Genomic DNA, 11,160 nt, shown 5'->3' with positions numbered 1-11,160 from the left:
ATAATATTTTTTTTAAATGATTTTTGAAAACATTTATATAATATTATATAGTTTTTATTTTTATTATATATTATTATTTATTTTATTTATTTAGTTCATTTTTATTATTATTTTTTATTTTGGTTCAGGTCCAGGTCTAAGTCCAAGGGTTCGAAACAAGCCCAACCGAAACAAGCCTTCCCAGTAAGCCCGATAAGGCCCAAGCCCATCTGCCTGACCCAGTAGAGGGCTAGGGTTTCATATCAAGCCAAAAGCGCCGCACGAGGAGCGCGGGTCGAGTCACGCGCCCGAACAGTTTGAGAACTGGCCGAATTTATCGGCCCTTGAACGTGTAACCAGAACAGCAATGACGTGCCGAAAACCTGCTTGGATCTGGACTGAACCAACCGTAAAATCCCAGCCAAAAAATATGTATGAGAAATCCGTAATGTGTAACCCATGAATACCTTCCCGTTCGGGACTCAAAACGGCCAAAATCGAGACTATAAAAAGCCTCCGGCGAGGCTAAGCAAGGAACTCACAGTGAGCAATCGATCAAGAGGCAGCCAAACAACCATAATCTTAAGAGAAAAATAGCCAAACACCGAACCAAAAACAACCAACGTCACAAAGCAAGAGCTACCCGAAACACAAAAACAAAACAACAAAAAATAGCAAAATAATCAAACCAAACAACCCGTCCAAATACAATAAAAAATTGAGAAAAAACCAAGGCCTTTTTCTCGTCAAAAGAAGCAATGATTGTTAATGAGAAGCATCGGAGGGAAAGTGTTGGAAAACGAAACATTTTCCTTGAAAATGTGAAAACCCAAAACTTGCTCGTTAGGTCTACGCCAAGTAAGGCATATTTTGGGGATTTGGGGGTCAGTTTCAGCTTTAGGGGGTTTGAAGGATTCGAAAGAGGACATTTTGTTTTTTCGGCCACCAGTGGTGGTGGCCGAAGTGGTGGTCGGCATGAAGGGGCTTCGCCAGAGCAGTGGTCAGCCATAGACCAATTGGGAAAAGGGGGAGAGAATTTAAAGAGATGAGAGAGTTCGGTTTGGAGGGAAGGTGAGAAATGAGAGATTGTTAATTTTTTGTGTTTTGGGGGGTATTTATAGGGGCCATTATATAAATATGAAATATTTAAATCATTTCTGCAGTCCTTGATATTTTAATGTGTAATTCATTTTGGTCACTTACCTCAATTTTGCCTCTGAATTTTCAACTAATTTGATTCAGTCCCTATTTATAATTTATATTTTTTTCAATTTAACCCCTCTAACTCTTATTTTTTTTATTTGCAGTACATATTTAGTATTAATTAGGTCCCTCAACTTTAATTTGTTTCAATTTAATCTTTTCATTTTTATATTTTTAAATGTTTTTAAATTATTTATATATTTATTTCACGATCTAATAATTTTTTATTTTTTAGGGGTACTTCTAATTGATCAAATGTAAGAAGTTCGAATCGAATTTTTTAGGTGTACTTCTAATAATTTCACAGATCATGTAAGATGGTCAATTGGGGTGTCTGGTAAACCTAGTTATGTTTGAAAAAAATATAAATGATCGGTGTCGACTCTTGCATGTTTTATTTAAGTTGAACCCTAATTTTGGGTCCACCCGAAAGAAGGTTGCGACAGCTTGGCGACTCTTCTGGGGATAGGTAAGTGAGTCTGACTAAAATTAATTTCCGGTTGTCTTCTTACTCGAAAATTATAAGTATAAATTTTAATTTATTTATTTGATCCTTATTATTTATCTTTGATTGTTTTTTTAAAATAAATTGTTGTACTGACGTTTTTTCAATGATTTTAGCTTTTTAAAATTCATTTCAGGCTCTATACCCAAGCTCCAAACCTTATATAAGTGGAGGTGAAAGACGCCTTCGTGGGAATTTGTTCTCCGTATAGGCCCAGCAAGTAACCTTCGGGATTCATATAACTTATGTCTTCGTGTGAATTTATTCTATGTATAAACATAAGGGAATGTGTCCTCTCGAGTTTAACTTGGTCCACATAAACCTGTAATGGGCTTAGGACTGAGGGTCTGGTAAGCCCAAGGGGGCACCAGCAAGGATAACTCGGGTACCTTCTTTTTAGAACCTAAACCGAGAGACTATAGGGAATTAAAACCCACCCCGAAACTCCATTTCGAAACCTAGGATGCTTGAGCTATTTCCTGCTTCGTTTACTGTTCAAAGCATGCGAACTAAAAAATATGCGATTAGGACTTGCTCAAAATTAAGCCAACAAGCGGGATAAAATCATGTATGGGTAGGAATTAAAGCATGCTGGTTAGATATCATACGGAGTATAATTATTTTTTTCACTTTCATTATTATTTTGATTATTATTTTACTGACTTGTTTTTTTTTCACTTTTTGTTTTCTTTTATCTTATCATTTGTATCATAAAAAAGAGGTGTTGATCCACAAAGAGTGTTTGTTAAACATAAATAATCCATATTAATGGAAAAAGGGGTTGTAATGCAAGAGGTGAAAAATGAAAAGGTCAGACTATGGTCAAAGAAGACTCAGAAGGAAAAAGGGAGACAATTTCAAGGCATCTATTTGTCAGAACTGGTTGGTTATGCTTTTGAAGAAGAACGATGTTCAAGAAGTACAAGGCATTTGGGACAGCGGGAAAGGTGACCGAAAACAGAAATTTTGTTAGTGATATGGTGATATCGCGCTGTTACTCTATGTCAAGATAGACGACCCCCTATCGAGCCTTAGTGCAATTCTGGAATTCGAGGTACAGTTGTTTCATGTTTAACCAAGAAGACATGGTACCCACCATTGAAGAATATACTACATTGTTGCATTGTGAAGGAACCAAAATGGACCGGGTGTACACCAAGTTCATCAAGAGTCAGCCTTTCAAGAACAGGTTAGCAAAGGTTGTAAGGGTAGATGAAAAGTGGGTAATTGATTTGACTCAGCACAAAGGTAAAGAATAAGGAATTGCTTGGACCCATATCAAGCAATTAATGAAGAATCATTCCGATGAATGAAAGGTGATTGATCTACTCGCCTTGGGTGTCTACAGCTTAATTATTTTCCCAAAAACTTTGGGATACATCGATACGACTATGGTGGAACTGTTCGAACAACTTCTGAAGTTAGTGAACCCGACACCGACAATATTAGCTGAAACTTTATGTTCACTCAATCATTGTAGAAAGACTGGTGGAGGAAGATTTATAGGATGCACACAGCTTCTTTAGGTATGGATCCATAGTCACTTCTAGAAGACTCATAGGATTTCTTACCGCTGACTCAGTACCACTTACTCTCATTTAGGGGAATTCCTCACACTGAAATGGCAAGAAAATATCCCAAAAGAGAAATGGTTGAAAGTTTTCACACATCTTCAGGATAAGGACATTGTCTGGAGAGCCCCTTGGTTGATCCATAGTGACATCCTTTATCGGTTTGGAGACTCAGAAACCATAACATTGCTTGGATTATGGGGAGGAGTAGGATATTCTTCACTTTTGGCACTTCGGCAGTATGGTGCATGCCAGTTGTCCCAACTACACATGGAATATGTGGATCAGAATTTACATACCATGAGGATAACTACAAGAAGAAGTTCAAAGATGTAGCTGAATCATGTAAGAAGATATTTCGTATGGACGTCGTGGCTGCTAAAGACATGCTTACTCCAGACTATTTGGAATGACAGATAGTAAGAAAGAATGACAATGTTCCTATACCGGACCATGAAGATACTCAGACCATGGAAGAGCATCTTAAACCAGTTCCCTCCAAACTAGAGATAGCAAAGAAAGAGTTCGAAGATGAAAAAAAGGAACTGAAGCAAATGCTAAGGGAAGTTGAGATTGAAAAAATCCAGTGGAGGTTAGATGTTGATATTTAGAAGGATCAGGTAGATAGATTAGAAAAACAACATAACAAAGTCTTCTTCGAGTTGGAAGATTTGAGAAAGGGGTATGAAGAACAAGTTCAAAATAATTCCAGTTTGAAAAACTCTTCTGAATACTAGAAAAGTGAAGCCAACAACATGAAAAGGAACTTCGAAAGACAAAATGAAAAAGATACATTGAAAGAATAGTTAAAAACTTCCCAAATATGTTTGTTAGACAACCAACACTAGAACAAATGTCTGAAGACCAAGGTAGCTGATCTGGAGAAGTCTCTTCAAAGACACCAAGAACAGGATGACAAAGCCATAGCTGAGTCAAAGGCCATTGTGAACGGGTTCAAGAAACAAGCAAGTGAACTTCAGATAATTCCCTTTGTTGGAGGACTCCAATGACTTTTTCGTTGGGAACAGGCTCAGCAAAAGGTGAAATCTAGAAATACAGTCATTCGAGATTTCCTGTAACAAGTATAGAAAGCAGCTCATCATTTGTACGGTTTAGCGAGAGAAGTTGGAGTGGTCTGACAAGGTATTCGATCGGTAACAGATGAAGGAAGACTTGTTAGCCTATTAGAAGTTGTTTAGGGTCTAGAGGACTTAGTCAAAATATACATTTAAGATGTTTTTGTCTCTTAAGAAATAAATCTTTTGTCCCAATAAAGATTATTTATAATAAAAGACAGGTTTTTGGATCAATGCTTCGAACATTTCATGCATAATGCATTTATACATATTTTGCATTTGTAATTTTTATTATTTTATTTACATTCACATTAACTAACAAAAAATGTCTCATCAAAAAAGGAAAAAATGTTGGACATACCACCCCAAGCATTGGACTTACCTCCCTAAGCATTGGACTTACCTCATCCTCATAACACACGTTCAAAGAAGAAGAAAATGGAAGCAAACTCGAAGAGAACATGCTAAGATTACAAAGGGAGCTAGAGGAGAAAATAAGTCAGAATAATCAAAGTACTCTGGAGTCGATCACCAAAAGCCAAGAGTCTTTGGTTGATCAAATTATTGAAAAGTTATCTTGCCTGAATCAAGCAAGTGTACCTGGGGCATGGACATCTGAATGAGTAATTATGCCACCTACCCCGCAAGTGGTTATTTTACCTGGAATCTTACCAGGACTTCAAGGGGACTTATCTGTCGTAAAAGTAAAAGCCTCGTTTGCTGTAAAAGTATAGACTTCTGTATCTTACCCTGAGAATAATCTAGATGATTACCATATACAGGATTTTGATGAAGAAGACAAGGCAAAGAAAATGGAAGAGAAAATCAAACAGTTGGAGGACCAAATGAAGATAGTTAAAGGAGACCATGATTACTATGGAGTCGATGCCTTGGAGATAAGTTTAGTCCCAGATTTGGTTCTTTCTCTGCAATTCGAGGTCCTTGAATTTGAGAAATTTGAGGGGAACAGTTGTCCGTCAGCCCACATTACCATGTTCTGTTGAAAGATAACATGATACGTAGGAAACGACCAACTTCTGATTCATTGCTTTCAAGAGAGTCTACCTGGTTCAGTCATTCGGTGGTACAACCAGTTGAACCAGTCTCATATCAAGACTTAGAAGGATCTAGCCAAGTCATTCTTGGAACAATACAAATATGTAAATATGAGACAAGATCGAGTTATGCTGCAAAATATGGAGAAGAAGCATAATGAAAGTTTCAGACAATATGCACAGAAATGGAGGGATTTAGTTGTGCAAGTTCATCCACCTTTATATAAGAATGAAACCAGGAAACTCTTTGTGCAAACACTGAAGGCTCCTTACTTCAGGAACCTGGTTGCAATAACATATGGAAATGTTTCTGACTTGGTTATGGCCGGGGAAATGATAGAAATTACCATAAAGCAAGGCAAAATCGAGGGAGGGGAGGCCAGTAAGAAACCTCCTATGAAGAAGAGGGATGGAGAGGTCAACAACATCAATACCTATAACAATAAAGGTATTACAATCTCCAAGCCAAAATCAACTACAGTTGTACCATCATGTAATTCTAGACAAAATTCAAAGGAACCCAAGAAAGAAAGAGAGAGAGAACATTTTGATCATATTCCCATGACTTACAAAGAACTTTACCAGAAACTCTTTGACACTCATATAGTGTCACCATATCCAGTGGAACCTATGAAACCCCCATACCCCAGGTGGTATGATGAGAACACACATTGCAAATATCATGGCAGTGTTCCAGGGTACACTATTGAGAACTTCCTCGTATTCAAGAGGATCGTGCAGAGAATGCGCAACAAGAATTGAATCCACTTCAACAACTCAGGGGCGTCGAATGTTGCACAGAACCCTTTGCCTAACCACCAAGAAAGTGAGGTTAATGCAATTGTTGAGGAAAGGAATAAGAAAGTCAAAACAAGCATTGATGAAATAATGTCTTCCCTAGCCTGGGTATGGAGACAGATCGTGAAAGCAGGATTTCTTACACCACGTCCTAACATATCGAAATATGAAGATGATGACAACTGTTGTTACCACCATGAAGAGGGATATGACATGCAAGATTGCTAGGAGTTTAAAGCTCTGATCCAGCTCATGATTGATAGGAAAGAGCTGAAATTCTACAAGGAAGTCCAAGATACTCCACAAGTTGATGTTTGTGTGATGGGAGATTCATCCAATATAAGATACGATATGAACCGTCCATTATTAATCAACCTAAGGTGCAACTGATAAAAAAGGCACCAGAAAAGGTGGTGATTACATCGCTCAGACTTTTCCCCTATAAAGATTATCGACAAGTGCCTTGGAAATATGATTGCCAAGTAAGAACTATGAAAGAAGGTGCTCAGAAAATGGGGCATGCCATTGGAAGGGGAAAGTGGTATTCCCAGGAAATTCATTCATCCCATAGACCACTGGAGCTGTTTAAAGAGATAAACTAGTGATAAATAAGACCATTAAAGAAGAGGAAGTACTGGAATTACTAAAATTCCTAAAGCATAGCGAGTACAGTGTTGTGGAACAACTACACAATTTGACAGCACGTATTTCGATGCTGATACTCCTACTAAATTCAGAGGCACGTAGGGATGCACTACTGAAGGTCTTGAATCAGACCTTCATACCACAGGACATACCAATCATCAAGTTGGATAGATTAGTCAATAACATTCAGTCTGACAATCTTATTTTATTTTTCCTTGATGAGATCTCATCTGAAGGAAAAGGTCGGGCTAAAGCATTACACATTACAACTCACTGCAAGGGGCATGCCCTACCAAGTGTGTTAATCGACAACGGGTTTGCATTGAATGTGATGCTACTAGTCACTCTAAAAAGGCTACCAATAGATACATCTCATATGGAACATATCAGAATGTGGTATAACCATTTGATGGGCAAAATATGGAGGTAATCGACAATATTGAGGTACCCCTAACCATTGGACCCACCACTTATAATATAGAGTTCTTGATGATGAACATTATGTATTCATACAACTACCTTTTAAGAAGGCCTTGGATCCATCAAGTTGGAGCAGTACCATCTACACTGCACCAGAAAATTATGTTTATCATTGACGGAGCTCTTGTAATCATTAATGCTGAAGAAAATATAGTGGCGAGTGTGACCACTGATGCCCCTTATATAGAAGTGAATGAGGAAGTTGTAGAGTGTTCGTTCTACTCTCTAGAATTCATGAATGCTACATTTCTGGCTGAAGGAGGAAAAATTTTCAAACCCAGGATCTCTGAATGGACTAAAATGGAAATAAAAAAGACTTTGGGAAGATGTGCGAAGGTATGAAGAGGATTTAGAAGTCTTTTGCAAGGAGGATTGACCCATTTTTTCCTATAACGAAGTTAGACCAATTCGAGTTTGGTTTTCAACCCAATCACCAACAGAAGATGAAGGAAATTCAAAAGTGCCGAGAAATAAGGTTGGCAAGGTTGGTCAGGAATGAATTTCAGTGGGAGCCAATGGTTTTCTCACCTCTTTATGATATGTTTAGATCTGGTGGCTATGTATTCAAGACCAACTTACCAAATTTGGAGGTTTCTTCGAAATATTTGAGTATCAATTCCATAATTACAGAAAATGTCAAAAATACGGATAAATCATGAATCCACCCATTGCCACCTAGGTTAGTGCTTAACAACTAGACGGCTGAAGAGCTACTTGTGGTTTTCAAATTTCTTTTAGAGTAATACTCAAACTCTCCCTATTCGCCTATACCCGTGGAAATAGGTGATCTTTTGTAAGGGTGAATAAATGGTTTCTATTATCATTCAATAAAAGATGCAATTTCTTTCCCGATAAACATTTCTTCCTAATTTGTTTCATTTCATTTCCTTTTAAATTTAATTTTCTTTCATTTTGTACTTTATTTCATTTCCTTTTGAATATTAATTTTCTTTCATGTGAGATATTTACCTCTTGTATATACACGTTTCTTTTCTCCTTCCCCTTTCAGGTCCCAAGATATTAATGATGCGGGCATTGATGATCCTGACCCGGAAGTGGACTTTGAACAGCTCACTTGTCTTGGGGAAATTGTTGAATGTGACAATTAATAAGAGTGCAACTTACCTTCCAAAATATTAAGGATGGTAGAAATAGAGGATAAACAAATAGTCACATAAAGAGAAAATTGAAGTTTTGAATTTGAGCACAAAAGAGAAAAGGAAAAAGGTTAAAATTGGCATAACTCTTTCGGCTGAAGCAAGACAAAACTTGATAAACTTACTTCAAGAATACAAAGATGTGTTTGTATGGTCGTATCAAGACATGAAGGGGTAGATACGGATATTGTAGTCAACAAACTACCTATCAAGCCAGAATGCAAACCTGTACAACAAAAGCTAAGGAGAATGAGACCTAAAATGCTCCTTAAAATAAAACAAGTCAAGAAGCAGTTCGATGATGGCTTTGTTTAGGTGGCCAAGTATCCAAAATAGGTGGCTAACATTGTACCCGTTCCAAACAAGGATGTGAAAGTGCGCATGTATGTCGATTATTGAGCCTTTAACAGAGCAAGTCCTAAATATAACTTCCCCTTGCCGCACATAGACACTTTGGTGGATAATATAGAAAAAAATGCTTTTTTCTCATTCATGGACGAATTATCAAGATATATCTAGATTAAATTTCATCTTGATGACATGGAAATAACCACATTTGTCAAAATGTGGGGAATATTCTACAACAAGGTGATGCCCTTCGAATTAAAGAATGATGGGGCAACATACCAAAGGACCATGGTGATATTATTTCATGACATGATGCATAAAGAGACTGAAGTTTATGTTGACGACATGATTGTCAAGGAACAAACTAAAGATGAACATGTCAAGAATTTAAGAAAACTTTTCCAGAGATTGAGAAGGTTTCAGTTGAGATTGAATCCAAATAAAAATACCTTCAGAGTAACATCTAGAAAGTTGTCAGGCTTCGTGGTTAGCAGGAAAGGCATCAAGATTGATCTAGATAAAGTCAAAGCCATCTAGAATTTACCTCTCCCATGAACATAAAAAGAAGTTCCAGGTTTTCTGGACAGATTGAATTATATAACGCGGTTCATATCTTACCTGACGGATAAGTGTGTCCCAATTTTCCGTCTTCTTTGAAAAAGAAACCCTGGAACATGGGATGTGGACTCCCAGACTGTATTTGAGAAAAATAAAAGAGTATTTATCTCACACTCCAGTATTAATGTCTCTCATCCTGGGTAAACCTTTATTCATGTATTTGTCCATATTTGAGAATTTAATGGGATATGTCCTGTACCATCATGATGAGTCCAGAAAGAATAAGAGAACCTTTTACTACATAAGCAAGAAGTTCATAGATTGCGAAGTTAGATATTCACCCATTGAAAAAGTTTGTTGCGGTTTAGTTTATGCTACATTAAGACTCAAACAATATATGTTGTACTACACCACCTGGTTGATTTCCAGGATAGATTCGTTAAAATACATGATGGGTTTACATGCTCTCTATAAAAGGTTAGCCCGATGGCAGATCCTATTATCTGAATTTGACATTGAATACATGAACCAAAAAGCTATAAAGGGAAATGCCATTTCTGATTTCTTTGCAAATTGAACAGCTAAAAATTATGAGCCACTGGACTTTGACTTCCCAGATGAAGACTTGATGGACATATCTCTAGAAGAAGTAAGTACTTCCACATGTGATTCCTTGAAAATGCATTTTGATGGTGCATCAAATGCATTATGACATGGTATTGGGGCAATATTGGTCTCCCCTGAGGGAAATCATTACCCGTTCACCAGCAGATTGAATTTTGATTGCACCAACAACATAGCAGAGTATGAAGCCTGTGTTTTGGGAATTCTAGCTGCTATTGGATAGAATGTAAAGACTCTACGAATATACAGAGATTAGACCTTAGTGATCTATCATCTCCGAGGAGAATGGGAGACGAAAGATGTAAAGTTGGTGGAATACCGAAAGCTCGTATTAGATATACTTGAAGAGTTTGATGAAGTCACTTTCCATTACGTGCCCAGAGAAGAAAATCAAATGGATGACACCTTAGCTACCTTGGCAGCAACCTTTAAGGCTAGCAGGGAGTCTGACATGATGCCAATTGACATACAGTCGTATGAATACCCGACTCATTGCTACCAAATTGAAGAGGTAAAGGATATCAAACCTTGGTACTACAACATCTTACAATACATTAAAAATCAAAGTTATATACAAAAGGCCACCTAGACTGACAAAAGAACAATCATAAGGATGGTAGCCTGATATGTTTTGGATGGGGAAATCTTATACAAGAAAAGTCATGATCAAGTCTTGTTAAGATGTATAGATTCAGAAGAGGCAAAGATAATCTTGGAAGAAGTACATGACGGAGTTTACGAAACTCATGCGAATGACCATAAGATGTCAAGACAAATTATGAGATACGGGTACTTTTGATCCACATTAGAAAGCAACTGCATCAATTATCAAGAAGATGTCATAAGTCTAAATATATGGGGATAAAATAAATGTTTCTCCTCAACCTCTTCACATGATGACGGCACTGTGACCCTTTTCTATGTGGGGCATGGATGTCATTGGACAAATCCATTCGAAAGCTTCAAATGGTCATCGGTTCATTTTTGTAGCCATTAACTATTTTACCAAGTGGGTGGAATATGCATCATAAGCCAGTGTCACTCAGTCCACTATTTGCAAGTTCTTAAAAAAGAGATCATATGTCGGTATGGTTTACCCGAAAGAATCATTACCGATAATGCAACAAACCTGAACAATAAGATGATGGACGCTGCTTGTGA

Source organism: Hibiscus syriacus, unplaced genomic scaffold, assembly GCF_006381635.1.
Source record: "Hibiscus syriacus cultivar Baekdansim isolate YM2019G1 unplaced genomic scaffold, ASM638163v2 tig00110236_pilon, whole genome shotgun sequence".
NCBI lineage: Eukaryota > Viridiplantae > Streptophyta > Magnoliopsida > Malvales > Malvaceae > Hibiscus > Hibiscus syriacus.
The sequence above is the reverse complement of the archived record's forward strand: the minus strand, read 5'-3'. Positions refer to the sequence as shown.